Source organism: Pongo abelii, chromosome 11, assembly GCF_028885655.2.
Source record: "Pongo abelii isolate AG06213 chromosome 11, NHGRI_mPonAbe1-v2.0_pri, whole genome shotgun sequence".
NCBI lineage: Eukaryota > Metazoa > Chordata > Mammalia > Primates > Hominidae > Pongo > Pongo abelii.
In genome coordinates this window covers 112,405,765-112,430,713 of record NC_071996.2, presented here as the reverse complement: position 1 = coordinate 112,430,713, position 24,949 = coordinate 112,405,765, and the positions used below count along the sequence as shown (strand labels likewise).

The following is a 24,949-nucleotide window of genomic DNA, read 5'->3' as shown; positions in this document are numbered from 1 at the left end:
AGAACACAGGCTAAGGGAGAAGAAGAAGGAATGGAGGGTGAAAAGTTGCCTATAGTGAAGGAGGCAAGTTTAAAGAAAAGGAAGAGTAGAGACACGGAGGGAAGCGGTTAGGGGGTTCTTACCCTCCAGAAAAGCGGGAAAGGGGTCGGGGCACAGAGATATGAGGTCGGGGCATGGAAATAAGGGATCGGGGCGCAGAGATATAAGAGGTTGGGGCGCAGAAATAAGGGATTGGGGCACAGAGATATAAGAGGTCGGGGCGTGGAAATAAGGGATTGGGGCACAGAGATATAAGGGGTTGGGATACTTGCCCCTCCCCCAGAAAAGCAGGACTTGCCGCTAAGGGTGAAGGAGAAGGGGTTGGGGATTTCTTGCCCCCCAGAAAGGCAGAGAAGGGGTAGAGACATGGAGAGAAGGGGTTGGGGTACTTGCCCCTTCCCCAGAAAAGCGGGACTTGCCGCTAAGGGTGAAGGACCAAGGCAGGTGTCCCTGCGTGGTCTGACACCTCTGAAACGTGGGTGAATAATCAGAGAGGTGTCCCTTCAACGATTAAACACCAAGGGAAGGCTGCCTTCCCTAGTCCGTGACCGGCGCCAGAGTTTGGGGTCCACGGATAAAATGTGTCTGCTTTGTCTCTACCAGAAAATGAAAGGAATTAAAATTAAGAGAAGGGAGAGATTGAAGTGTGGCACCAAGATTGAAACGAGAAAGAGGTTGAGGGATAGTGAGGGAGGTTGGAGAAGAGAGTAAAAAGAGGCTGCTTACCAGATTTGAAATTGGTGAGATGTTTCTTGGGCTGGTTGGTCTGAGGACCTGAGGTCGTAGGTGGATCTTTCTCATGGAGTAAAGAGCAGGAGAACAGGGGATTGATCTCCCAAGGGAGGTCCCCCAATCCGAGTCATGGCACCAAATTTCATGCGCGTCCATGTGAAGAGACCACCAAACAGGCTTTGTGTGAGCAACATGGCTGTTTATTTCACCTGGGTGCAGGTGGGCTGAGTCCGAAAAGAGAGTCAGTGAAGGGAGATGGGGTGGGGCCGTTGTATAAGATTTGGGCAGGTAAAGGAAAATTACAGTCAAAGGGGGTTTGTTCTCTGGTGGGCAGGAGTGGGGATCGGAAGGTGCTCAGTGGGGGTGACTTTTGAGCCAGGATGAGCCAGGAAAAAGACTTTCACAAGGTAATGTCATCACTTAAGGCAAGGACCGGCCATTTACACTTCTTTTGTGGTGGAATGTCATCAGTTAAGGCGGGGCAGGGCATTTTCACTTCTTTTGTGATTCTTCAGTTACTTCAGGCCATCTGGGCATATACGTGCAAGTCACAGGGGATGCGATGGCTTGGCTTGGGCTCAGAGGCCTGACAAGTATAGTTTATATCTTTAAAATTATTTATTTTATTATTATTACAATCAGCTAACATACGTAGATGGTTAGTACATCATGGCTAATATCACAGTACTCTGCTACGTGAGCTCTTTCATCTATAACTTCACAATGATATCACCATTAAAAACAAGGTGGACTGAATGTGCAATTGTGTGTGTATGTCTGTGTGTGTCTTGTGTAGTGTGTATATGTATTTGACCCGAGATCACTATTGCTTTATGGATTTCATAAAACAAGTGCAAATATTGTAATTTTTTGTTCTTAACAATGACAATGTAAGGGACATACATTTTTTCCCCCAGGAATATTCCATTCTTGGCATATTTTTATGACTTTTTTTTTGTAATTTGCCTCTAAGCTTAGATAATAAATGACACAGAAATTTAGCCTCTTTATTTTGAATCCACATCTCATTCTTTACTTACACCTATAATACCAGTGAGCTCACCTAGTTATTCCATAATCAACATCCGTAAAATTTCAGTCTTTTACAGAATCACACTCACCTTCAAATGAACACACCTTGCCCTTTATGAAGTTACTTATGATGCTTTGAAGAATATTTTGGGAATGTGAAACTTTATGCAACTTTTAATTAGAAAGGAAGCCTCTCATAGAAGCTAAGAATACAAACCAGGGGGTCAGACAGACTTGAGTACTAGTCCCAGCTGCACCCTCAGACAAGTCAATAACTTCTGTGGCCCTTGGTTTCCTCATTTAAGATATGGAGATATTCCCAAGTTATAATGTTCTTATGAGAATTAAATGACCTCATCCCTTTACATAGGTCCCACTGAACTTAGAATGCAATAATAAGCCTTGAATAAATTGCAGCCCCTCTTTCTCATACATATGCTTGATGGCATGAAAACACTGGCACAGGCATCACCTGAATGCCTTCCTCTCTCAGACACCACATAAGAATTTTGTCCTTGATGGATCCATTCCTGTGCTTTTGTGATTGAACAAGAGGAGGAAAAGAAAACAGAAGCTCATAAGGAGATGGAGTGAAGAGGGCTGACAATATTCTGGGGGTGAGGGTGGTGTTGAGAGAAACCCAAGACAAACAGCTGTGAAGGGCAATAGGTTTGAAAGAAGGAAAAGGGGAGAGTACAACAGTACTAATGAGGACATGTGTACATTGTATGGAGTTTATGAGATATATTTATATATTATTAAAAAAAAATACTTTTGTTGCTCCAAGTCTTTGCTATTGTGAGTAGTGCCGCAATAAACATATGTGTGCATGTGTCTTTATAGCAGCATGATTTATATTCCTTTGAGTATATACCCAGTAATGGGATGGCTGGGTCAAATGGTATTTCTAGTTCTAGATCCCTGAGGAATTGCCATACTGTCTTCCACAATAGTCGAAGTAGTTTACAGTCCCACCAACAGTGTAAAAGTGTTCCTATTTCTCCACATCCTCTCCAGCACCATACGTAACAAACCTGCACATTATGCACATGTACCCTAGAACTTAAAGTATAATAAAAAAAATTAAAAAAAAACTTTTGTTGTATCCTTTGATCAACATCTCCCTACCTACTGCCCCCAACCCCCGACACAGCCAGAACCACCATTCTACTCCTTGCTTCTATGTATTCAACGTTTTTTAGATTCTACATAAGTGAGATCATGTGGTATTTGTATTTCTGTGCCTGGCTTGTTTCACTTAACATAGTGCCCTGCGGGTTCACCTGTATTGTCACAAAGGAACGGATTTCCCTCTTTTTGTTAAAGCTGAAAAGTACTCCATTGTGTATAGACACTACATTTTTTTTTCTCCATTCATTCTTTGATGGATATGTAGACTGATTCCATATCTTGTCTACTGGGAATGATGCTGCAAGAACATAGGACTGCAGATGAGATTTTTCTTGTTTGAAAAGCAGTATTATGATGCTCATATAATATTTTAAGAACACCAGAGCATAAAATTGAGAGAACTCTGAAAAAACAAAAAGGCTTTTTGAAAATGTTTCTCTTCTGAAAAGGATAAAATACAAAAATGGAGTGATCAGTGAGCACATAAATTATTTTTGGACTAGGTTTCAGAGGCAAGTGGAAAGTATAAGCCAAGATACAGAAAGAAAAAAGGAAAATAAAATTATTTGAAATAGGTTAAAGAAATGTTTCACTTACATCATGGCTAGAGGTAGACAGGTGTTTTTCAGGCCTCAATTTTACCTGATTTAAAGTACCATCTTTAAGAAAAAGAATCAAAGTTAGGAAAAACAAAACAGAATATTTACTGTGAATGAGAAAAAAATCACAATAAACTAAAACATGAGAAATGTCATAATTATAAAATATCTTTATGGCCGGGTATGATGGCTCATGCCTGTAATCCCAGTACTTTGGGAGACAGAGGTGGGCAGATTGCTTGAGCTCAGGAGTTTAAGACCAATACGGGCAACATGGTGAAACCCCACCTCTACAAAAATTACAAATATTAGCCAAGCCTGGTGGTGCACCTGTAGTCCCAGCTACTTGGGGGGCTGAGGCAGAAGGATCGCACCACTGCACTCCAACCTGGGTGACAAAGTCTCAAAAAAAAAAATAAAATTACAATATATTTTCCCATATATTTTGGCTTGATACTATTGATCACTGCTTTAAATGGAAGAAAATTGTATCATAATTTTTAAAGATAGAAGAAAAAGGTCCTAGCATGGTAGATTAAATTTGTTTAATTGATATCTGTGATTCATAAAACCTGCAACTTCAGATATGTAGATATTTGCTGTTGGTTCTAATTTTGCAAGTTTATGTTCTACAAATTAATGAGTTATGGTAAATTTTGTTTTGGGAAATTCCCATTAACAATGTGAAAAAGAGGAGATTTTATATATAATTATGTAGGCTTCACTATCAAGTATATTACTAACAGGAAATGTCATTGTGCATGGGTATTGACCAAAATGAAAACAATCCTACACTTAAATTATTTTCATATTTGATTAGAAGGATTGTCCACAGACAGCTTTGTGACTTCATTCATGTCAAATTGTGTTTCTCCTCTAGTGCTAACTTCTCCTTAGCTAGATACTATATATATGCGCCCATGGACACTCTAACACTACCAAACTACAAAGGGTCTTGGGAGGAAGGAGAAGTCATCTCTTAAACAATTGTTGTTATATGCTCAATTTTGTTTCTCCCTGATTAGGACCATGGAAGAGACTCCTACAAGTAAGAGGCCTTAAAATTTAGAGTTTTGATATCTTAGGGACATGTCCACTCCTGAATGTAAATCTTGAATTTTAGAAGGCAATGAAAAACAACTATTATTTTTAGAAATGCAGTTCCTAAACTGGCTCTAAGGCACTCTGGACACCACAGTAAACTCACAAGGGTGCTACCAAATATTTTAAATTTTCTTTGGCCCTAGAAATACAATGAAAAAATTCCCGAGATATTAAAATCATTATGAACTGAGGAAGTTAGAGATATTTCTTTTTCTCAGTTTAGAGAGGCTTGATTGGTAGGGGAAGACCCTGGTGTTGGTAGATGTGTTTTGGGTGAGCTTTGCAGTTTGCTGTTGCCATTTTGGAGGATCATGCCTGTCCATACTTTCCACTTCAACTGGATGCTGTGTTACAGTGGATTAAAGTACATTAAAGGTGATCTCATATGAAACGAATCATCTTCAGCTGGGCCAGTTGCTCATGACCAGATAACTGAGAAAAATAGGAAGATCATTGAGGATGTCAAGCACCTGTCCAGAGTTTGCAAAAATGTTCACTAGCATTGCTCATGGCTGTAATGGCTTATCTAGATTTTCATCTATATAAGTGCTGAGTAGGTGATCTCTTAGAATAATGAAATTATTATTTCATCTTGGGAAGACTATTTCCAGTGTTATGGTCATAGGGCCTAATGACTCTAATGTCAAGCTAACAAAGATCCTGAAACCATTGCTGGTCTCAATGTACTTAGAATTATCAATGAGCCAACTGCTGCTTCTATTGCTATGGCACAGACAAAAAGGTTGAAGCTGAAAGACGTGTGCTCATCTATGACTTAAGATATGAAATTTTTGATGTGTCTGTCCTCACTCTTGAGGATGAAATCTTTGAGATCAAATTTACAGCTGGAGACACCCACTTAGGTGAAGAAGATTTTGACAACCAAATGATCAACCATTTTATTGCTGAGTTCAAATACAAGCATAAGGACAGTAGTGAGAACAACAGGGCTGTCTGATGCTTCTGTACTGCTTGTGATGGGCTAATTGCACTCTCCCTTCCAGCACCCAGGCCAGTAGTGAGATTAATTCCCTCTGTGATGGAACAGATATTTATACCTCCATTACCCATGCCCAATTTGAAGAACTGAATGCTGTCCTGTTCCGTGGCACCCAGGACCCCATAGAGATAGCCCTTCAGGACACCAAACTAGGCAAGTTGCAGATCCATGTTATTGTCCTGGTAGGTGGTTCTATCTTTATCTCCTAGATCCAAAAGCTCCCTCAATAATTATTTAGTGGAAAAGAACTGAGCAAGAGCATTGACCCTGATAAAGCTGTTGTTTATGCTGCAGCAGTCCAGGCAGCCATCCTATCTTAAGACAAATCTTAAACTGTTCAAGATTTGCTACTTTTGGATTCACTCCTCTTCTCTTTGGTAATGATGCTGCTGTGGAGTCATGACTGTTCCCATGAAATGCAATATACTTTTCTTACCAAGCAGATCCAGACCTTCACTACCTACCCTGACAACCAACCTGATGTCCTCATTCAAGTTTATGAAGGTGAGAGTGCCATAACCAAGGATAACAATTTGCTTGCTATCCAGGGCAAGTTTGAGCTCACAGGCATACTTCCTGCTCCCTTTGCTGTTCCTCAAATTAAAGTCACTTGTGATAGTGATGTTAATAGCAGCCTCAATATCTCTGCTATAGGTAAGAGTACAGAAAAAGAGAACAAATTATCATCACTAATGACCAGGGGCATTTGAGCATGGAAGACATTGAGAATATGGTCCAGGAAGCTGAGTACAAAGCTGAAGATGAGAAGCAGAAGGACAAGGTGGCATCAAAGAATTCACCTGACTCTTATGCATTCAACATGAAAGCAACTGAGAAACTTCAAGGCAAGATCAACAATAAGGATAAACAGAAGATTCTTGACAAGTGTAATAAAATCATCAACTGACTTGGTAAGAATCGGACTATAATGAAGGAAGAATTTGAACATCAGCAGAAAGAGCTAGTTTGCAGTCCATCATTATTAAGCTGTACCACGGTGCAGGGACATACTAGGAGGAATTATCAAGCTATACTAGGGTACAGGGACATGCTGGGAGGAATGCCTGAGGGCTTCTCTGGTGGAAGAGCTCCTTTCTCCGGTAGTGCTTCCTCAAGGCCCATCATTGAAGAAGTTGATTAAGCCAACTCAAATATAGATGTAACATTGTTCCACACAGTAAAATGTTGAGGGACCCAAATTTGTAGCAAACTATGTGGCAGTTTTATAGTTGAACTGCTGGAGAAAATTAATGGGCATTCTGTATACTTGAACATGTGTGCAGGGAAAGGAGTAGAATACAGTGCACTTCATGACCAACGTATTACAAGTAGAAAATGCATTATCTAAAATAAAACTGTATTTGGAAATCTCTCCAAGAGTTAGAAATTTGTATGCAATCAAGATATAAAATTATACATACATTTGTAGCTGTACATAAAAGAAAGGCTAGAATAAGGATATCAGTAAGTAATTAGCAGTTGTGTTTGAATGTTGAGAATATGGATAATATATAGCCACTTCTTTTTCATTTCTTATTTTATTTTTCCAAATTGTTAATCTGTTTTACCTTATAAAGAAACCAGGAAAAGAGGAAGAAAGGAAAGAAAAAATGCATAATTTTCAGAATTCTGGTGGTGGAGACAGTATTATTGTTGAACCCAAGCAAAGTTTGCAGAAACAGACAAGTATAAGAGGTCAGATATAAACAAGAAAGCAGGAATTAAAAGAAGAAAGATTTGGAGAAGTGGGAAATCTTTCCAAACTGACTATTGAATTAAGGCCACTAAATCAGGGCTATTTGCCCCAAAGTATAATTCCTGTCTATTTAGAAACTGTATCAGGACCCGAATGGGCCAGTGCCTAAGCTGGAGTGTGGCTGCACTGTTTTGCAGAGGGATAAAATTATGATAAGAAAGTGAGTATTTTGAGTATTGTAACAGAGGATACATGATTGAACCTTAAAGTCTGAACTTCAGAGGGCAAAGGTGACCAAAATGCAGGAATAAGTCAGTACAAAGAGATCATCTCTCCTGGAAAATTATATGTAAGCATACACTGGGATCCCTGACAAAATGCCAAGGAGATTTAATTTGGGGTCATAGACTGTAATTTTACAAATAACGTCTAAAACTTGTTTCCTTCAGGATCTTGCTCTGATAATACCTTTAAAAAATCTTTTTAACTCGTCAGTTAATTCCTTATCTTTCTTTTACATTGCATATGCTGTTTGATTTTTCTCTTAATTTATTGTTATCTGAATCCTCCATATAACTGTCCAAATCTTGCTTCCCCATCCCCACTTGAGCAGGAACTCCTGCCTAACACCTCTGTTACCCTATATTTGCAGCCCTGTCTTTCTTCAGTCCAGTCTTTCCAGAAATTAGGGTCTGCCTTTGAATGCATATCTAGTGGCTGGACAATGACCACCTCCCAGCAGATGTCCCTGATTTTGCCTGCCTGCTTGAATTTTGTTCTGGCCTTCTCCTCAGTCCCCACCTACTGCCCACCTGCTTACCTAACCTATTATTGTTCCTGTTGTGGCCCGTCTCAGTCATCCATCCTTCCTTGTAAAGACTTTCATGCTGACTGGTCCCAAATTGTCCCAAACCAAGTTCTGTCACACCACTTAGCATATGAGGGCTGCAGAGAAGCTACATTACAAATCCCAACTATAGCCTGAAATTTAAGTCATGCAGCAGGCAGCATGATATAGTGAGTATGGCATGAAAAATCTCTACTTCATTTCAGGTCCCAACCTAGACATCTCCCCTTCCAAAGGGCCCCTATAACTGTCTGCATTGAGTTAGATGCCTCGCCTAAATATTCTTATGCTAGTTAGTGCTGACGTTGATCCCAGTTCCTTATCATATAATTGTGTAATCTATTTGTCTGTTTCTCCACTATAATCTAAAATCCCTGAGGGAGGAAATTATGTCTGCTCACTGTTTTATTCCTAGTGTCTAGCAACATGCCTGACACGTTAGACAAAATAAACAGACTCTCTCTCTTTCTCTCTCTTCCTTTCTATCTTTCTTCCTTTCTTCTTTTTCTTTGCATATTAATTGTGGGAATCAGGGCAAATTGTTCTATCTTCCTGAGCCTTAGTTATCTTAGTTATAACATCCACCGCATGATGTTTTTGCCATTGTTAAGTGAGATCAACAATAAAAGTGGCATACCTAGAATGTCACAGTAGGCATTTAATAATATTTAATACATTTAATACTAAACAATACATTTAATATTAAATAATACTAAATTAATAATACAGTTAATGCTAATAATACTAATAATACTCTCTTTCTCTCTCTTCCTTTCTTCTTTTTCTTTGCATATTAATTGTGGGAATCAGGGCAAATTGTTCTATCTTCCTGATCCTTAGTTATCTTAGTTATAACATCCACTGCATGATGTTTTTGCCATTATTAAGTGAGATCAACAATAAAAGTGGCATACCTAGAATGTCACAGTAGGCATTTAATGATATTTAATACATTTAATTAATACTAAACAATACATTTAATAATAAATAATACTAAATTAATAATACAGTTAATGCTAATAATACTAAATACTAATAATACCAAATAATACATTTAACAATAACAAATACATTATTTAATACTAAATGTATTCTTTATAAAAGAAATAAATACTAGTTTATTTTATTTCTTTCAAATACTAGTTTATTTCTCTCATTAAGAATGGTGATGACCCTCCTTGGTAGGAGGGGCAATAATGCCACGTTAACTACAAACTTCAGATACATTATTTAATTTATACCTTAGGAAATTTTGAGGTTAGGCATTAGAATAATCCCATTTAAAAAATAAGTAAATCAAGGCTTTTAGGGTAGGTAAACTCTATGGCCTCAGAGTCAGCCATAGGATCTAGGACTCATACAGAGGAGGTTTCAATCAGTGCCTACACTAACCATGCCTCCTCCTGCCCATTTCCATTCCCTCTTCTGTTGCACCTTTTCCACTGTTTGAAGTGCCCAAACACTGCCACATCCGGAAAGCAATTTCTATCATAGTAAATGTTAAGGAGGCTCTGATGAAAAATTTTACAGCATCAGAATCCTATCTTTGTGATTGATGATGTCGCTGCTTAATTATCTCATTTTCCCAAGTCCTTGATATTGTCAGGCTTTCTCTAAAGGAATCTGCCAAAAGGCTTGACAAAAGTCTTGAGAGCTATGCCTTAACATGAAACTGAAAAAGCATATGAAATTTTAGAGTTTTCACTTTTAAATCTTTATATTACCAGCTTGACATATAAGAGTTATAATTGGACATATTCCTTATAACTTTCAGTAAGAACAAATAATTACATTCTGAAAGATCAACCACATAACTTTGAAAGGACCAACTTGTCATGGTGAAAATCACTTCTTTCATTCTCTTGAAGTTATTTTTAAATATTATATAAATGCACTTAGCTCTTCCTGGTAATACTTTTACTTCCTTCTACGGTAATTCATATATATTACTTAATTTTCCACATGACATTTTTATGAGAGTTGCAGATCTTATTCCTGTATAAAAATAAAACATTATTATGTGAAAAAAAAGATATAAGCAGATTAAAAGAAAAACTAAGTTTTTAAACTCAGTTTCTGAGAAGATGTACTAGACATACTTTCTTTTTTAAATTAAAAAATTTTATTTGTAGATATTTATGGGATGTATGTGCAATTTTGTTACATGTTTACGTTACATGGTGGTCATGTCAGGGCTTTTAGGGTATCCATCACCTGAATAATGTACATTGTACCCATTAAATAATTTTTCATTATTATGCTAAGCATAGCTTAAAAACCCTAGATGTTATCCATAAAATAAATAGGTTCTGACAAGTGAAGAGAAGAGAAGACAGACTGTCTAGGGACCTCAGAACTCAAAGAATAACATGGTGGTGAATTTCTTGGATACCCCAGTGTAAGTACTGGAGAAGGTGGCAACAAGGAATTTCTAATGGACTCAGACAAAAAACAAAAAACAAAAAAAAAAGAAAAAAGGAAAAAGACAGCTATGACTAGTCAAAAAACCACTAAGAGGGCAGCCTAGAAAGACAGGAAACTTTTAGATGATTTTATTGATACATAGTGTTTTTACATATTATGGGGTACAAGTGATATTTTGTTACATGCATAGAATATGTCATGATCAAGGCAGGGCATTTAGGATTTCCATCACCTCAAACATTTATCATTTCAATATATTGAGAATATTTCACATCCTCTCTTCTAGCTATTTTGAAATATACGGTACATTGTTGTTAACTACAATCACCCTACTTTACTATCAAACATTAGGACTTCTTTTTTTTTCTTTTTCTTTCTTTTTGTGGGGGCAGTGGACAGGGTTTTACTCCTGTCTCCCAGGCTGGAGTGCAGTGGTGTGCTCTTGGCTCACTACAAACTGCAACCTAGACCTCCCAGGATCAAGTGATCCTCCCTCCTCAGCCTCCTGAGTAACTGAGACTACAGGCACGCACCACCATGCCTGGCTACTTTTTGTATTTTTAGTAGAGACAGGGTTTTGCCATGTTGGCCAGGCTGGTCTCAAACTCCTGACATCAAGTGATCCACCCACCCGGCCTCCCAAAGTGCTTGGATTACAGGCGTGAGCCAACATGCCTGGCCTGGACTTATTTTTTTTCTATCTCACTGTATGTTAGTACTCATTTGCCAACCTCTCTTCATCCTTCCCTTCACACCTGCATCCTTCCCAGCCTCTGGTATCCAGAGTAGAATGATAATTCTGTTCTCCACGTCCATGAGATCAGCTTTCTTAGATCCCACATGTAAGTAAGTACACGTGCTAATTGTCTTTTTGTGTCTGGATTATTTCACTTAACACAATGACCTCTAGTTCCATCCATGTTGTTGCAAGTGACATGATTTTATTCTTGATGATTGCTCTACTCTGCCTAATACAACAGTATGAACTATGGCCCCACCCCCACCTCCACCAGCAAAGGCTGAGGGGAAAGAGGCTCCCCTTGCCAGTCTATAATGAAGTGTCTCAATCTCCTACCAAAGTAGGGCCAGAGAAGGTCAAGTAAGAAGCCAGGATTTTTGGTCCCACCAGGTGGTAAGCAGGCCTCCCCAGTCAGTGAACTTATACCACCCTGCCCTGCACTGTCAGAGGAGGCCTCGTCGGGGGTTAAGACTTCCTCTGACACTCAGCTGGGTAACAAGGCCACCCCCCTGCAGTGTCAGTGGAGACTACCGTGAGAGAGCAATAATGAGCTGGCCCTCCCCATCCCAGTCAGGGTGGCATCCGCAAAAGCCTAGTGGAAAGCCTCAACTCCCAGCCCCACCCAGCAGTGACAAGGAGCCTTTTCTACCCCCAGGTGTCAATGAAGGCCAAGAGGAAAACCTGGGAGTCTACACTTACCTGGCAACAACGAGAAGGTGTCTCTCTTTTCCCCACAGGCATGCTATCAGAGGAGGCTTTGGCTGTGAACCTTAAGATATAAATAAGATCCAGATAATTATAATATAATCCCCTAAATGTCTAATTTTCAATAAGTAACTCATTCAAACAACCAGAAAAAAATATATTGAATTTCATCAAAATTAAAAATTATGCATCATCGCAAGAGGAGGAAAAGACAAGCAACAAACTGAAAATATTTACAAACCACATATCTTACAAAATACTCATCTATAGAGTATGTAAATAACTTTCAAGATTCAACATTAAACACCAAACCATATAATTGCAAAATGGGGAAAATATAAAGAGACCCTTCACCAAAGAAGACACATAGATGGTAAATTGCCATATGAAAAGATGTTCATGACTAGCCATTAGGGAAATGCAAATGAAGACCACAATGAGATATCATTATATATCTCTTAGAAAAGTGGAAACAAATGCATGGTGATACTAAATGCTGCCATGAATGTGGAGAAACTGGATACACATGCATTGCTGATGAGAATAAGACAATTTAGCCACTCTAGAAAATAGTTCGGTAGTTTCCTTAAAAACTAAACATAAACTTACCTTGCAACCCGGAAATTTCAGTTCTCAGCATTTATCCCTCCAGAATAAAAACTTAGTTCCACACAAAAACCCATGCATGATTGCTTATGGCAACTTTATTTGCAATAAACCCCAAACTGGAAACAACCAAAATGTTCCTCGTAGGTAAATGGTTACATAAAATGCGATAGAAACAAACATACCCTGAAATGTTTACTCAGGATATATAACACTCAGCAATATAAAGGAATGAACTCTTCACAGATACACCAAATTGGATGGATCTTGTATTAGTTTGCTAGGGCTGCCATGACAAAATACCAATCTGTGTGACTTAAACAACAGAAATTTATTTTCTTCCAGTTTTGGAGGCTAGAAGTCCAAGATCAAGGTGTGGGCAGGTTTGGATTGTTTCACAGCCTCTCTCCTTGGCTTGCTAATAGCTGCCCTTTCAGTGTATCCTCACAAGATCTCTCCTGAGTGCCTATCCATCCATATCTCTTTAGATGTCCAAAGTTCTTCTTTAATGATACTAGTCAGATTGGGTCAGTGCCCACCCTAATAGCCACATTTTAACTTAATCACTTCTTTAAAAGCCCTGTCTCCAAATACAGTCACACTCTGAAGTACTGAGACTTAGGGCTTCAACATATGTTTTGAGGGAGCACAATTCAGCCCATAAAAGATCTCACGGGTGGTAAGCCAAGTGAGTAAAACCAATTTTAAAGGTCACATACCGTGTGAATCCATATAATATTCTGCAAATGACAAAATTAAAGAGATAGAAAACAGAATAGTGTGTGCCAGTGATTATGGATGGTGGATGCAGGTAGATAGGACTATAAAGGACTAGAATAAGAGAGATCTTTCTGATGATAATTCTATATCTTGATTTTGATAGTAGATACACAAATCTACTGGAATAGAATGACATAAAACTATACACATGCCTTGTACTGATACCAAATTCCTAGCTTTGATATTATTTTATCAAATAATTGGTCTCAGTTATTGAATGATGTAAGCAATGGTGGAAACTGGCTTAAAAGTGCACAGGACCTCTGTACAACCTTTGTAACTTCCTGTATAATTATTTAAAACAAACAACAAAGAAGCCTCGGTTGGGCGCAGTGGCTCACGCCTATAATCCAAGCACTTTGGAAGGCTGAGGCGGGTGGATCACCTGAGGTCAGGAGTTCGAGACCAGCCTGCCCAACATGGCAAAACCCCGTCTCTACTGAAAATACAAAAAATTAGCCGGGCATGGTGGTGGGTGCCTGTAATCCCAGCTACTTGGGAGGCTGAGGCAGGAGAATTGCTTGAACCTAGGAGGTGGAGGTTGCAGTGAGCGGAGATCACGCCACTGCACTCCAGCCTGGGCAACAGAGTGAGACTCCATCTCAAAAAAAAAAAAAAAAAAAAAAAAGAAATGTCAAGTCTAGTCTTCAACTATCAGAGGAAATCTTGAAGTTACTGCCTTTACAGATGTTACCGTATTAACTTTGGTTTTGCAAGTGCAAAGAATTCTGGTATTTTGGTTTTAAAAAAGATCTCAATTTTAATTGAATAGGATTTGGAATGATATTAGTGACTATTAACACATGGACCTTTTTTCTTCATTTTTTGTTAATTTTTGAAAACGCCATACAGATGTTTTTATTTTTAGCAGGCAGAAATCAAAGCCCTCAGTGACATTGCTTGACTTACTTCCTCCCTTAGCAAAGGTGGACATTTAGCACAAGATGGACATTCAAACATTTTGTTTGTGCTAACAAAAGGTGATGAGCATGCCCAAGGTTAGCTATACCTTGTGTCTGCCATTTGGGCAACACTTATGATATTTTGGCATTTATCTTTAGTAATTTGGTCAATATTTTCAATTAACAAAATAAGAAAGTTTGGTGTTTAGTATTTCTTAAAGAATACCACATATTATTCCACTATTCAATCACCATTACCATCATCTTCACCAACATTGTTAAATAAAAAAATTAATGAAACAATGCTAATAATAAAAGTTCCCAATTTAGTCATAATTGTATAGTTATTCATGGAGGTAGCATTGATATTTGCAATTATACATATTTTATAATCAGCAAATCCTAGGGTTGAGTAAAGTATTATCTCATGTCTCCAGTGCAGTTCCTTCTGTGATGTTTTTTAAACACATAGTTTTGTTTAAGAAATGTTGCCAGATTTAGTCATTTTTATATAATAATTTTATTTATAAAAATAAATAATTTCATAACAAAGCAGCATCTCAATAAAAATTCCCTTTGTACAGATGAGTGCAACTTCACTCCTCCTCTTAGTATATGTTTCTTTACAAAATCAGAATAGGATGCAACTTTGCAGGAAATAAGATTAGAAAATAACTTTGGGACTCTTATGGGATTTTGATTTATGAGTTTTTTATTCTGATTATTCTGATTTGACTCTGATTTATGAGTTTTTTATTCTGATTTGATTTATGAGTTTATTTTATTCTATTAGGTACATAGTGTGCTAAGTCTCTAACAGCTGTTTAATATCACTCCTGCAACAGTTGAATTTATTGAAAAAATTGATATGTTAGATCATGCTTTTCTTCTAAATACTTCAATTTCTTCTAGCAAAACTCAGATTAATATTTATTGTGCCCTGTATTATTTAGGGGCAAATTAAAGAACTGGATTTATTTTATTTTGGCTTTTGCATATAAATATAAATTTGCTGCCAAATATATGGCTATATTTCAAATTTTACTGATTTAATATCTCACAAAATTCAATCTTCTGTAGTTGGAAACTGTTGATAGCTTTGGTAGATGTAATCTGACTTACAGGTTTGCCTTATAAAAGCTAAGAGGGAGGGAGTTAGCATTCAGAATTTCTAAGTGATGATATTACCATATATGTCTTACAAGTAAACTCAGCTTCTTCTGACCTGAATTTCTGGTTAATATTAAGATTTTCTCTGTATCTTGGTGCTTTAGAAACAGGCAGGCTGGAACCAATTAGGGAAGATAATTTAAACCCTATTGAAAATACAAATGAAGTGCTTCCAACTCTCAAATCCTTTCAGGAATGTTATCCGATCACAGTAGGTTTACGTTAGATGAATAAGCTTCAAAAATTGGTAATTTTGGATTTTTTTCCTTTTTTTCCTTACAAAAGCAGAAGCATAAACTATCTTATTATCATCCCCATACTATCTTTTAAACAGGATCTATTATGGAGAATCTGATGAATGCAGGGGAGAAAAGCTCCATAAATTTTGCACTACACTTTTTTTTTTTTTCCAGCAAAAAGCAGGAATGATGAGCCTGCAATTGTAAAAGAAAGTAATAAAAACTCAAGCTCTAAAATTCCTGGAGCATGTCTGCATGGAAGTCAGGGCCATGTCCTCCTCGTGTGCCACATACTTCTATCTGCCGGTGATTTGAGACAACACAGTGTGTTGTCTCCCTTGGGGAAGCTCCATGAGCCCACTCAAAAAGAATGCATCTTTTCTTCTGTCTTGTAGTGGGAACATCTGTGTTCTAGTGAGACTACTGTGCCATATGTGCACCACCATCCTGGTTTAAACCTTTATTGACATTCTGACTTTTTTTTTTTTTTTTTTGAGACGGTGTCTCACTCTGTTACCCAGGCTGGAGTGCAGTGGCATGATCTCAGCTCACTGCAACCTCCTCTTCCTGGGTTCAAGTGCTTCTCCTGCCTCAGCCTCCAGAGTAGCTGGGATCACAGGTATCCTCCACCAAGCCCGACTAATTTTTTTGTATTTTTAATAGAGACAGGGTTTTGCCATGTTGGCCAGGCTGGTTTCAAACTCCTCACCTCAAGTGATCCACCTACCTCGGCCTCCCAAAGTACTGGGATTACAGACGTGAGCCACCATGCCTGACCATGACATTCACATCTGCACTTCTTATAGTGGATCAAATAGTCTTTTGTGAAAATGTGAATGCAGGTATATTCTGGACTGCATTGTTAAATGCAGTGTTCGTCAAAATAGCTTCAGCCAGGGTGGCTGAAGAATTAAAGAAAAGCAAGAATCGGTAGTGTTTTCTTAAAAACTCTAAAATCTTAATTGTCTCTCTTCTACCAAAGGAAAGTTTGAAACTTTGCCAAGTAACACACAGAAAATCAATTTTCCCATGTTTTAAGGTATAGCTAGTTTTAACTGTCTTCTGAAAACAATTGTTTTGGAATGATAGAATTGTGTAATTGAACCCCAGTAATTTTAAAGATACTGTTAGCATGTTAAAATGTCAATAGAGTAATTTTTACTTCTGTTCTATTTCCCCTAAACAATGTAACCAAGATGGTACAAAAATTTCAAAAACTGAGAAGGAAAAATATGAAAGCCAAGAGCTTTAATAACTAGAAGATCAATGTTCAATTTATAATCACCACAATAAAAGTCTCCTTACTTAGAACAGAAACCTTCCCAGGAAAGTGTAATACATGTTTTGCATAGCTGTCACACTTATTTTACTTGTATAGTCTTGAATAATGCAAAAACTACATATAACTCGATACATAACCCTAGGAAAAAATGTATGATAATGAGTAAGTTTCTGATTTCCATGATTTTTGCTTTTGTGTTCATTGACTTGACAGTCAAAATCAGTCACTTAAAGGGTGAATGGTATTTTGCCTTGACAGGAACTGCACTTCAGTATAGCAGACTGTTTAATATACCTGTGGTATAGTCTGCATGATATATTATGCAGTTAAGGTATTTTAAGTACTAATATACAGAAATTCAGAATATATTGTTTAATGAGAAAAACGTGTTGCAAAACACTGTATATGTAAAAAGGAACAATTAAGAATCTATTTTTTATTTGCATATAAATGGTGTGAAGAAATATTAGAAGATATATAAGAAACAAATAAATTTATAAATAGTGTAAAATATATAGAGGTGACTGGAACATGAAGGGGTTGAGTTGAGACTTATCAAATTATGGCTTTGTTTATAGTTTTGATTTTTAAAACATAAAGTACTACTGACTTAAAAATTAAAGTATATTTAGAAATAGTTATTAGTTATTTAAAATTCCCTTTTGTCATCATTAATGGCCATCATTCTTGATAGATATATCAATAAGAATTTAAACGATTTTAAAAATTCACTAATTATGTCTCTAAAACTTGTCATAAAGTACATAAAGTTCTTCTTTGCTTTTACCACTAACACTGGGTTGATTTGCCTAAATAGAAAGAATATATATATACACACTCTGTATATATACAGTTATATATAACATTTATGTCAATACTTACACATCATTCATATACACATGCATATTAGAGATAATATATTTTCAGGGCAAACCAGGGTTTACCAACTTTGTGCTATTTATTATGGTTGCAATCTTTTCACTTGCAGCCTAGAATGAGATTAAGTCAAGCTTACTTTGAATTTCATTCAATCTAACAAATATTTTGGGGGCTCTCATATGTACCAGTGAATAAAACTCATGGGTCTCCCTACCCTTGTGGATATAACATTTGAAGTGGCTGGAAAGGACAGGGAGACAGGCTATAAACAAGAAATGTAATAAATTAGTAATTTTGCATTCTTTTTGTTAAGTCCTATGAGAAAGTAGAGCCATGTTAGAGGGATCAGAGTACCAGGGAGGCTGAGAATTTAATTTTAAATAAAATAGTCAGGGTGTATCTAATAGAGAAGATAGCATTTGAATGAAGACTTGAAGAATGTGTGAGTGTTAGCCATGTGGATGTCTGAGGGAACAGTACTCTAGGAAGACGTAGTAGCTAAGGCAAAGGAGTGAAGGTAGGGGCATGCCTTAGTTACTTAAAGAACAGCAAGGAGGCTATTGCAAAATAGATACCAGGGAGAACAGAAGGGATTAGGTCACAGAAAATGGACTAGAACGCATATGTCATGTATACTTGGTTTTCATTCTTGGTGAAACTGGAAATCATTGTAGAGTTCTAAACAAATAAATGATATGATCTGACTTATGTTTAAAAAGAATAGGTTGTTGGGGGCCAAGGTAGAAATGAGAAGAACATTCATGAACGTTATCACAGTAATCCAGGCAAGAGAGATAGTGGCTTGGGCCAAAGTGGTAGGGGGTAGGTTGCGGGAAGTGTTCAGATTCTGGATATATTTTGAAGGTACAGCCAAAATGATTTGATGACAGAGTGGGTGTAGGCTGTGAGAGAAAAAGAAGTCGAGCATGATTTCATGTCTTTGGCCTCAGACACTGAATGAAGTTGTTGAAACCAACCTTATAAACTTCATAAAATTTATCAAGAAGAAGAGAGTTGTAGAAATGAAAATAAACCAAGCCTGAAGCACATGTAGCAGTAATCACGGGGTCAGCTTGCTCTCTGACCTGCCTACTCATAGTTGTTTGGCACCTATTGCCCCAGAATCATGCAGATCCTGTTAAAAGATTAAAGTTTCCTGGCCGGTGCAGTGGCTCACACCTGTAATCCCAGCACTTTGGGAGGCCCAGGCGGGCAGATGACGAGGTCAGGAGTTTGAGACCAGCCTGCCCAACAAGTGAAATCCCACCTCTATTAAAAATACAAAAATTAGCTGGGCATGATGGTGTGCGCCTGCAATCCCAGCTACTCAAGAGGCTGAGGCAGGAGAATCACTTGAACCCAGGAGGCAGAGGTTGCAGTGAGCTGAGATTGCGCCACTGCACTCCAGCCTGGGAGACAGAGCAATACTCTGTCACCAAAAAAAAAAAAAAAAAAAAAATTATAGTTCCTTTTAACTACTCTATAAATGACAACTTTAACATTATAAAATGTTTTCCATTTTAACTATTCTTTGTGGTCCTGCATACCAGTAAAACTTCTGGCATAAACTGATCTGAAGAAACCCATGAGAAGCTGAATGCAGTTTCCTCATCCTGATGATATCTTCCTTACCCTGACTAATCAATGACCCCAATTTTCCAGCTGTCACCCTGCACCATCCCCTTAAAATCCCTATCCCAGAGCTCTTTAGGGAGATAGATTTGAGAATCCCTCCAATCTCCTTTCTCAGCTGCCCTGTGATCATTAAACTCTTTCTCTGCTTCAAACCCTGCTGCCTTGGTATGTTGGTATGTTACTGCACAGCAGGGATATGAACCTGGTGGTCCTATAACATTGCCTTCAACCAGGACTGGAAAGTACTGTACATGATAGTCAGTAGGACCATAAAGGAAGAGAAAACCTGGAGTGAACTAGGTAAGACTTCCTAGGAAAGAAATAGTAGGATACAAATCAGAGTAAATTGATTTTCCAACTGTCTTGTGCAATACTATAAGCTATAAGTGACAATCTTTTTGCTTCCATGCCACTCACCAAATCTCTTGTGAGACAATGAATTCTGCCGCTGTGTACCTTGGAGACTGCGGATTCTAAGCACAGCTTTGTCCCAACCAGGAGTCAGGACTGTAGCACTATTCCACCAACCTAAAATTACATTAATAAATTCTAAGTTTACCTGACTATAATGTAAGCTCATAATGCAGCTAATCCTCCAGTGTTGATAATAAAGATGATAATAAAAGGTAATGAATGGCTCAAAAGTCTTGTATGCTGACTTTGTCGTACCATGTATAATTTTGTTAAGCAAATTTGCTTCCCTAGCTATTTTTGAAAATTAATGTTTAAATTAACCAATGTTTGGGATGAAAACTGAATTAACTGAACTAAATTAAATTCTGCTATTAGGTCTATAATTGTAAAACTTGAGAATAAAGTATTTTGAATACCAAAAGTATTAAAGTACAAAAGACAGAGAAAATCTTGTTATGGAAGAAATTATCCAGAAACAAGCTATTTATTATGTTTTTCTTATTTTGGTAAAATACATGTCTTAGTTGAGAATCTGTGATCAGTATACAAGTATAAGAATGATGACACAATTTTAATTAAGCATGGCAATATAATAAAGAAATGTTAAGAAGGCATTTCAAATTTGTTTCATTAAAAGTAGTTTATTGATTTTTTTCAAAAAGAGAGAGAAAAAAAAACTATCACATCCAAAAGAGTGCCATCTGGGTGTCTCCTGTGGTATACTAGTGTTCACAACTAATTGTATGACATTGCCCCATTGGGATGGGTTAAGAATATGCTTTATCAACAAAAGGAGAACTCATAAGACCAAGGTCAGCATAAGAGATGTGAAGGCATAGGTTCCCATCTTCTCTCATTACTCCACAGAGACCCATGTGAGAGCCAGGCCACTGCTGGGTCCCATTTCGGCTTGAGGGACCCCTCCCCTCTGTGGGTTTTCATCTATAAGAAACATCCATGGGAAAGCACCCTTGTCAGTGAGAGAATTTATAACCTATTTGTTGCCAGGCTGTTTTGATTTGGAGTGCTAGCTTTTCAACTGAGCTGTCTAGCTCCCCTGCTCCTGCAGATACTGAGGATAGCTCTCCACAAGTCCCTAGTCTTTTATACTACTTACAGCTTCTCTTGGTTCAGTCTACTCAGAGTAAGCTCCTTACATCACTTCTAGACAACTCTGCCTGTTGCACCACAGATATTTCTCAGGTATGTCTATATGTGGGTTAAATAAAATATTTTGTATTACAAAATGTAGGACATTTTCATAAATTTCTGTGATGGAAGATATGGAAATAGTTTCAGGCCAATAATATAACTTTAATTTTATTCATGACTGAGTTTATGACATTTCATATAAGCTTCTGAGGAAAAAAACTAAGCTTCTGAGTGTAGGAGCATTTTCCATTATCAAATTTTTAAAATGATACTGTTCTTTGCAGCAATTGTAGATAGCTTTGCAACTGCACTTGGTTTAGAAGGCTCCATAATGTCCCCTGTGTCTCCGAAAACCTTCTTTTAACTCTTATCAATATAAAAATCAGTCATAAATAATTAAAATAGAACATTTATCCCCATGAGCTAACTAAAAGAATAAAAACTGGGCCGCATTACAACTTTTTAAATAGATGAAGTATTTTAAGCCAGTTTTTCCCATTATTTGTTTCTAAAGCACAATAAATTGTTTCCACCTCAGAGACTTTGAACAAGCTATCCTGGATTTCCCTGGGACATGGCTACTGAGGGCTATTGAGGATTCTCATGGACTACTGAGGATTCTAGTTATCAACTGCCTGGGAGAGGAATGAGACTCATCACTGAACAGAGGGGCTAGGTTGTCAATAAATATTGTTCTAGGGAAGAGGTACTAGTAATATATCAAATGGAACGTTCCAAACATGAATTCCAAATATTAACATTCCAAATTTAAGGACATCTTGAGATAGTATACTTGAGGCAGCTTCCCCTTATCATCAACCAGCTAACTTCTTTTCTTTCAGGTTCAAGGAAACATTGTCAGGCAGACTATCCATGACTACCCTATCAACACAATACCACAGATCAGAGTACTATTTATTTTCTTCATATCACTTAAACACAATCATTGTTTTAGTACTTTCTGTAGATAAAAACCTGTTTTCCTAGCTGAATTTTAACTAAACTTCATTCATAGATATTGTTGTTAAAGTCCTTTTGGTATCTTTACTTTGTGGTGATAGTTGAATTGTTAGGGATACATGGAGATTCCAGTGTAACAAAAATGTTTTGCATTGCTTCTGACAAAATATAATACAAAGTAAAATATTTTAAAGTGCTACTCAAGATGAATGTTCAGAAGGAAATATTGCAATACTGTGGATAGAGAAGAAAACAGACAAAGCCAGAAAATAAAACAACTTTTTTTTTCAGTGAACCTATTAACAATCTACTAGAGAAGTGTTTATAAGATTTTAATTTGTGGACCACTATTAGATGATAGCTCCTTCTCCACATTATCTACCTGGCTGACTTTCCTTCAGGATGAAGCTTGGGCAGCACCTTCTCCTGGGAAACTCCTCCCAGCACCTTCTCCCAGTACACGTGCAGAAGAGAAAAGACAAAATTTAACTCTTAAAAGCAGCCATAGAGGAAAAACTATAAGGAAGAAATGGCAGACTTAAAGCTGACTTCCCAACATTATGGAAGACAGGATACAGTGGAACAGCGTCCTCTGAGTTAAGAGAGAAAATAATTGGCAACCTAAAGTAGATTGCTCAGAAAAAATGAATCTTTTAATAATTGGAATAAAATTTTCTACTATCCTTTAGATAAGATATCACAGAGAAAGTTTACCTTCAACAGATGTATGCATTTACCTTGCATCCATACATTGACTATCATTCAAGAATTTTTTTTTTTTTTGCCAAGTTAAAGAAGACAAAATCTTTATTCCAGGTTATCCAGGTCAACTCCTAAAAGCAACAGCAGAAATACAAATGTAATTTTAATAGTTGTTAGCATTTACAGTATCAATAGACTTCTTGTAATATGTAAATATATGTATTCATATATTATAAGAAGCATTAATAAAAATTGCTTTTGAAGCATAATTATTATTTATTTAAATATTTGCCCAATAGCTTTCATCCAAACTTTTGAAAAATTGTATTGTAAATGGCCAAATTTAAATATTAATTGAATTAGTATTATAAGCCAATTTGCATTATGACAAAACTAGCCTATGCCTTTCTGGAATTGTGTGAGGTATAGGCTATTGTGTTAAACAAGCAGCAAAGAATGAAAGCTGGACAAGTAAGAGATCTGGGCCATGATGCAAGTAGTCAGTAGTACCAAAGGACAAATTAGCTATCTTCTAATAAAAATTTTATATTTGGGGATTTATTGAACTGACAGTCTGAAGTACCTACTCCATGCTTCAGCACAAGTTGCTTTGCAAAGTGGAAGATTTCAAGTGGCCACTGCAGCTGCTCTATCTCACTTTTCATGGTGGGACATGGCTACTGAGGGTTACTGAGAATTCTCAGTTATCCACTACCTGGGGTAGGATTGAGACTCATCACTGAACAGAAGGGCTAGGTTGTCAATAAATATTTTTCTAGGGAAGAGGTACTAGTAATATACCAAATGAACATTCCAAACATGAATTCCAAATATTAATATTCCAAATTTAAGGACATCTTGAGATAGTATACTTCCATTGTACAACTGCACACAGTTTATATACAATTTCATATAAGTTTGGGGGTATAAGTATTTTTGGTTACACAGATGAATTTTATAGTAGTGAAGCCTGAGATTTTAGTGCACCCATCAACTGAGTAGTGTACATTGTACTCAATATGTAGGGGTTTTTTAAATCTCTCACTTACCTCCCATCTTCCCCTTTTCTGAATCTCCAATATCTGTATATCATTTTATACGCTTTTGAGTAACCATAGCTTAGCTCCCACTCATAAATGAAAACATAGGGTATTTGGTTTTCAATTCCTGAGTAACATCATTTAGAATAATGGCCTCCAGCTCCAACCAAGTTGCTGCAAAAGTCATTATTTCATTCTTTCTTATGGCTGCGTAGCCTTCTGAAATGCACCACATTTTCTTTATCCACTCATTGGTTGATGGGCACTTAGGTGAGTCCCCTATGTTTGCACTGTGAATTTTGCTGTGACAAACATATGTGTGCAGATGTCTTTTTGACATAATGACTTCTTTTCCCTTGGGCAGATATCCAGTAGTAGGTTTGGCTGGATCATATGGTAGGTCTACTTTTAGTTCTTTGAGAAATCTCCATACTGTTTTCCATAGAGGTTGTACTAGTTTACATTCCCACCAGCAGTGTAAAAGTGTTCCCTTTTCACCACATCCATGCCAACATCTATTGATTTTTGATTTTTTAATAATGGCCATTCTTGCTGGGATAAGCTGATATCTCATTGTGGTTTTAATTTGTATTTCCCTGATGATTAGTAATGTTGAGTAATGAGCAATATTGATTAGCATTTTTTCATGTGTTTACTGGCCATTTTTATATCTTCTTTTGAGAAGTGTCTGTTTATGGAATTTGCTCACTTTCAATAGGATGATTTGGTTTTTTTTCTTGCTGATTTGTTTGAGTTTCTTGTAGACTCTGGATGTTAGTCCTTCTTCAGATGCATAGTTTACAAATATTTTCTTTCATTCTGTGGGTTGTCTGTTTACTCTGATGATTTTTTTTTTTGCTGTGCAGAAGCATTTTAGTTTAATTGGGTCCCATTTATTTATTTTTGTTTTCTTTGCATTTGCTTTTGGAGTCTTAGTCATAAATTCTTTGCCTAGGCCAATGTCCATAAGTTTTTCCTAAGTTTTCATCTAGATCATTTATGGCTTCAAATTTAAGTCTTTAATCTATCTGGAGTTGATTTTTATATATGATAAGAGAGAGATCAGTTTCACTCTCCTACATGTGGCTATTGTTTACCCAGCACCATTTATTGAATAAGGCATCCTTTCCAAAATATTTT

General features: G+C 37.1%; 1 pseudogene; it reads left to right on the top strand.

The window, feature by feature from the left end:
* Positions 1 to 5,210: 5,210 nt before the first annotated feature.
* LOC100436402 (heat shock cognate 71 kDa protein-like) lies at positions 5,211 to 6,778 on the top strand (annotated as a pseudogene).
* Positions 6,779 to 24,949: the final 18,171 nt, after the last annotated feature.